The 6425-nt window shown below is 46.9% G+C and overlaps 1 protein-coding gene across 4 annotated transcripts in view; it reads left to right on the forward strand.

The window, feature by feature from the left end:
- The first annotated feature begins 588 nt into the window (after window positions 1-588).
- Window positions 589-6425, forward strand: part of Nap1l1 (nucleosome assembly protein 1 like 1) — a 25243-nt gene continuing 19406 nt past the window's right edge. Inside the window, exon 1 of one of the 4 annotated variants that reach the window (XM_029482591.1) lies at window positions 589-729. The gene's annotated coding sequence lies outside the window, so the exon portion shown is untranslated. The remainder of the gene's footprint in view (window positions 730-6425) is intronic. The other 3 variants (XM_029482594.1, XM_029482592.1, XM_029482595.1) reach the window with 3 other exon arrangements.

Raw genomic sequence — 6425 nt, forward strand, 5'->3', positions numbered from 1 at the left:
GCTCTTTGCTTCCATCAAATGAACTAAAGCAGAGATGAAGGGTTGTGTATCAGGTAAACGTGATGTGGAACACCCTAAAAGGCGTAGAGACGCCCTGGGTTAGAAGCAAAACTGGTCGGAGACGCCGCCGAGGTGGTCACAAGAAAAGAGCTGTTAGTTCTCAGCCAGGGTGGGAAAATGGTTTCAGAGGAGAGGGAGGTTGGGGAGGTGGGGAGGACAGGGGGGAGAGGAGTGCCGGGATTAGGCCTGGATGTGGATGGGAATCCCAGCCAGGATACTGCAAGCCTGCCACTAGGCTGCTGTCCCTAACCCAGGGGACAAGGAGAACCAGGAGCGGGACCTATGGGTCGTCGCTGTAGGATTGGGATTTCCACCGCAGCGTAGAAGGGAGAAGAGATGGCGAGCACAAGACCGCCACTGGCGGGAAGCCTAAGGTGCTGGGGAAGAAGGACGGCTTTGTAACCAGGCAACAAGGCCCAGGCCCGCCTCCCGCTCCCGTTGCTAGGCAACGCCGAGGCCAGGGGGAGGGCGTCGGAGCAGCTCTACGTGCTGACGCTAATTGTATATGAGCGCGAGCGGCGGGCTCTCGGGTCTTTTTTAGCGCCATCTGCTCGCGGCGCCGCCTCCTGCTCCTCCCGCCGCCGCCGCTGCCGCCGCCGCTGCCGCGGCCCTGAGTCACTGCCTGCGCAGCTCCGGCCGCCTGGCTCCGCGTCCGAGCCTCCTGGAACGGTAACGGCTGGGGACCGGGAGGGCCGGGTGGCGGGGGCCTGCGAGGTGTCGGGCTGAGGCCGCGGGGTGAGCGCTCCGGAGCGGCCATGCGGCCTGAGGGACCCCGGGGAGCGCCGGCGGCTGCGGGGCGCGCGGGACGGCGAGGCCGCGGGAGAGCGGCGGCGGCGGAGGAGGCCACGCCGCGGGGCGCCCTGGGTCGCCCGGCCGCCTCTGCCTCGGTGGAGCCCACCGCGAGGGCAACCCCCGCGAGGCGGGCCGCGGGGATGGGGGACATGGAAGGAACGGTGGCCCCGCGAGTTCCGCCCGCAGGGAGGGGCTGCGCAGGCCGCGCGGCCTCGGCGCGCAGGAGCCGGGGCACGTGGGGACCGCGCCACGGGCGGCTGGAGACCCCTGCCGGGGCCCACCGGACACCTCCGTCGGAGTTGGAGGAGGAGGAGGAGGGGTCGCCACGAGTACCAGTCCTGCCACGGTCTAACCGGCTCCCCGGGTCTTCCTGGAGGGAACTGTGCTAGCGGATGGGAGGATGGAGGGGAGAGCAGCCTCCACCGCCAGGGTTGTAAGGGGTTAACACGTGCAAAGCGTTCAGCCTAGCTATTTTTTTTTTTTTTTTGTTTTTTTAACAAAAGATCTTGTTTTGTGTCTCACAGGTACAGTTAGAACTTCGATGGGTAACGTGGCCGGGGTATATTTGTGTGGAGAGACTTGATCCTAGTCTCCTTAAACCTCCAGATGGTTCTGAGACGAAAAATAAGAAGGGCTGGCTTGTTGGGGGTGGGGAGTGGGGTTCGAGTTTAATAGACCCAACAGTGTGGTTCTTCCCTTCAGGCAGCACCCCTCCTCCCCCCAGAATTCTCACTAGGGATGAAGTGGAAGGACCATGGGGTGGAACAAGGCATTCATAATATACTGACCAAGCTCAGTGCGCCACATTTCTGTAAAGACCTCAGGAGTGGCATCGGAGGGGAGGGCGGAGACCTGTCCAGAGGGTAGGGCTTCCCAGACTAAAAGGATGCACCAGGCTGTCTTCGAGGGCTAACTACTTCAGACTGTCTCTTGTTTCTAAATTCCAAAATGAGAAACGTTTTAAAGACTTCCCCAACACCTCTAATTTCAGGAGAGCCAACATAAAGTTTGCCACTTTTGAAAATAGATGCCATCAAAACACCTTCCCAAACTTAATATCCAAAGAATACTTTGGATTAGAGGAGTGCCTAAAATTTACATTTTTTTTATTTTTTATTTTTTGGGGGTGGGGTGGGGTTCCAGACAGGGTTTTTCTGTGTATCCCTGGCTGTCCTAGAACTCATTCTGTACACCAAGCTGGCCTGGAACTCAGAAACCCACCTGCCTCTGCCTCCCAAGTGCTGGGATTAAAGGCATGGGCCATCACTGCCCTGCCAAATTTAATTTATTTTAAAACTACCCGTAAATGGGAGGTTTCAGTGGTCTTGGGGAATTCTTATCTTCAAACTTGTTTATGGTTGAAGTGTATATCCCAGATTTAAACTGTACAACTACTTTAAGTCTGGATTGGAGGGATTTAATTTAGCATTAGTAGGGACTTAGACATCTGGCATCAAATCTTGACTTAATAGAAGTTCTTCTCAAGTCAGCATGTAGATTATTAAATAGAAGTTAAAACATACCAAGAAAAGTTTTGTCAGGTTTATCTGTTGCAAAAATACCTGTTCTTTTGTTTTTGGACTTTGATTTTGGTCTTTTATAATTGACAATTTAATACTGATTGTGGCACCTGACTTGCCCTCTCATGAGATTAAAAACAACACTCTGGGCAGAGCCAGTGTGTCTAAAATTCTATAGTTAATTTTCTTATTTGCTTGCTTGTATTGGCTTTAGGTGACATAGGCTGATGATGTCAAAATACATTATTTTGTTCAGTTCTCAAAGGATTAAAGACGCCTAGAGAAATTCTGACCTGTATCTCATACCATGAGCACATAAGCGATTAATTTGTCTGGGTGTGAAGTGCTAAGCTGAGAGGACTGGGAAGAAAGTTGGAAAAGCTTAAGGTCATTATGATCTCTGCTTTACAGAAAACCGCCTGTCAGAATTGGTTAAACTTGACTCAGCCAGTTACATTCAAGTGCATGCTAGAGGTGAGGTCTTGGGAGTGGCTGCCTCACACCTGCTTGTAGATGGCTGGACCACCACCTTACTAGGACACCTTGGGTTAGCAACTCATTAGTAAAAATGTACAGTTTGGACTTTTTTACTTCAAAAGTTTCACATTTTTGTTTTAAAGTGGAAAAGGAGGTATAATTTTCTTCCTTTTTCTTTTCTTTTTTTTTTGGTTTTTCAAGACAGGGTTTCTCCGTGTAGTAGTCCTGGCTGTCCTGGAACTCACTCTGTAGACCAGGCTGACCTCAGAAATCCACCTGCCTCTGCCTCCAAGTGCTGGGATTAAAGCATGCTTCACCATTGCCTGGCTATAATTTTCTTACAATAAATAAAATGCTACAGAGCTGGCTTTTAGAGGTTAAGAGCACTCACTGACTGCTCTTGCAGAGGACCTGGGTTCAATTCCCAGCACCCACATTGTCTCTTACAACTGTAACTGATCCTAGGGCATTCAACACCCACATGGTGTAGGGGCATAAATGTAAGCAAAACGAAGGTTACAAAACATGTTTTTAAAGGGTGATAGATACTACAGGGGAACAAATGGTTAAGTCACAGGGATTATTGAGGTTTTATTTATGATAGGGTCTCTGTAGCTCTACTGTCCTGGAACTGTTGTGGACAAGGCTGCCCTTGCATTCAGAGATTCTTGTCTCTCAAGTGCTGAGATTAAAGGCATGGCCTTGTTTAAATTCCACATGGATCATTTATTTAATGCTGTCAGATAGCATTTAAGTTTTTCTCTTGAAGCTGTCTCCTGTATATAGCTTAGGTAGCAGTACTAAGTCTGGATTGGAGGTAGCAGTACTAACATTTTAACTAGAAAACAGGTCTAGTGTGGTAAAAAGCTTATTTAGGGTTACTTAGTTTTGCAGTGAAGACTTACAGGGTTGGTTTTATCTGCATTTTAAAGCTTCATTTTGTATGTATGTGTGTGTTCCCTACATGTCTGTACCATGTGCATGCTTGGTTACTGTAAGGCTTAGAGGAGGGGTCTAATCCTCTGGGATTGGAGTTTGAGATGATTGTAAGCTGCCAAGTGAGTCCCGAGAATTGGCATCTGGTCATGCAAGGAAAACAAGTGTTGTGAGCACTAAGCTATCTATCTCTTGTCCCTTCATAATGAGTTTTAAAGGATGGTGTCTGACTTGAATTGCTGGACATGGACAGCAGTGTGAAATTCAAAAGCACTGTCCTGGGATTTCCTCTGAGGAGAGGCTACAGTATAGTTAGGTGGTTTTGTTTCAGTATGGAATTTGTCTGCATGCATTTAAATAATAGCTGCTTTAAAAAGCCTTATCTTTGCATATATGAGTCATGTATGCCACATACTTGCATGCAGATAAATTTTGTTACTAGTGAGTGAGGGGTTTGGCCAAAGCTAGTCTTTTGTAGGTGTGCATTGGCTGTTGGGTTGGGTAATACTCAGGGTGTGGAGATCTTTTAGACGGAAGGTAGTGTTGTGAAGTAGTTCATTTTGTTGGGAGTTTAATATGTGGCTGATTGTGACTTGAATTGCTATCGCTAGAATGGAAAAGTGAGTGTTTTAGGTGCTGTTGAGACTGTTGAATTGGAGCCATATTTGGTGCTGAGCCCTGAATTAATGAAACTGCTCCAAAAGAACACATCTGAAATTCTTGGGATGGAATGAAAGCAAGGTTCACGTCATTGAGTTTACTGGGTTATTATAAAACGATTGCCTGCTTCATCATGCAGTCACTATTTTTCTAAAGAGGAAACTTGTCTGCAGATCGGTTGGTATCTCAGGACATTTTCCAAAAAATGATGTGTCAGAGGGTAAGCTAATGGATGCTTGGATATCTGGCTACTAGAAGATCAGTGTTCTGTGGCAGCCTTTCTACTTCTGTGGAAGATTTTTATTTAATTCAGATAAATTGATTTAAGGAAAATTAATTAGAAACCAGTATCCTTTCTCACTGAGATGGTCTGTACACTGTTGGGTTCACACTGAACTGAGATGGTCTGTACACTGTTGGGTTCACACTGAACTGAGATGGTCTGTACACTCTTGGGTTCACACTGAACTGAGATGGTCTGTACACTCTTGGGTTCACACTGAACCTTTTCTATCCCATTATGGTCTTGACTTTTCCCCCCTCATGGTAAAATAGTGCAGTGGTTTGGTTAGGGTTGTATTTTATTTACCTCTAGTGATGGTGGCTTATTATTTAGCTAGATAGAGTGACATACACCTGTTTTCACCTCTAGGATATCTTAAGCTTGCAGTTTGAGTACATCCTGAGCACTCGTGAGTGGTACCTACCACATGTAAAAAAATACTTTAGATACACACCCAACTCTGTCCCAAGTGTTTCTTAGATTATTAACCAAAAGCTACATGTAAGAGAATATTTCTAATGAGATTGCTTGGAGGTATTTTTTTTGCTTCCAGTTATTTGCTTTACCCTCATGTAATTTTATTCATGTTTAAAGGCTGTTTTAGTTGCAGATAGTCCATTGGTTGATACGCTCAAGTGTCCATGCAAGCATGTGTGCCACTGCCCGCAGCAACGCTCTGTCCTTTGACTGCTGTCTCAGGTGTTTATCTTCATTAGGAGAGGAGATTTGGTGGGTTCCTTTAAACTGTGGATTGGTGTTTTTCATTACTTCTAGAAATTTCTTAACTTGAATTTGTGTCTAGTTTCATATTCTGTTATATTCTAAATCTCTTGAGTACTTTCTCAGGCCTGCCTTGCAGCTGCCTTTGAACTGAATCCGTTCCTCGCTGAACCTAATTTATCGTTAAGCCAACCTACTTAACTTGGTGCCATTATTTTTATTCTGGAAGTTCTGTTTAGTTATTCTGTATTTAGAAGATGGCGGTCTTGTTGTAGATAGAGGGTGTTTTCTTCCTTCCTCAACTCCCCTTACTCTTCCCTGAGATCGAACTCAGACCTTTGGAATGCTATGGGACCAGTCTTTGGATTAAACAGTTAAGCTTTTGTAGCATGTAGTATAAGACTAGTTTCTGTTTCTACGAGTTTGAGGCTTAAGAAGAAGAAATCTTATGGACATGAAAGTGCCCGTGAATACATTATCAGAGTCCATGAACTTAATAGCGGACAACATAGTAGATGAAATTGGGCTGTTAGTCCAGGAGAAATGGTTTAATTTTTTTTCTGGGGTATAGCATTTGGGTCTCTGCTTAATTTGGGAAAGTTGCTGTAAAGGTTTTATGGGCCTGGGAATTGAACCCAAGGCACTGCAGGGACACTGAGTTGCTTCCCTAGGTGTGCGCAGGATTTGGATAGCTCCGGGCTATTAAAACTGGGGTTCCATTCTTGGCTGGATGGTGCATCTCATTTAAAGAGGAACTGTAAAGCATTCAAGGCCTGGCTCTGAACTGAGTTCTAAGCCAGTGGAAGTCAGTGAGGTGTGAGGTGCTGGCTCACTCAGCACAGGGAGCCATTGAAATGCTTGAGGTTAGCCGGGCGGTGGTGCCGCACGCCTTTGATCCCAGCACTTGGGAGGCAGAGGCAGGCGGATTTCTGAGTTCGAGGCCAGCCTGGTCTACAGAGTGAGTTCCAGGACAGCCA

This window comes from Mus caroli, chromosome 10 (assembly GCF_900094665.2).
Source record: "Mus caroli chromosome 10, CAROLI_EIJ_v1.1, whole genome shotgun sequence".
Taxonomy (NCBI): domain Eukaryota; kingdom Metazoa; phylum Chordata; class Mammalia; order Rodentia; family Muridae; genus Mus; species Mus caroli.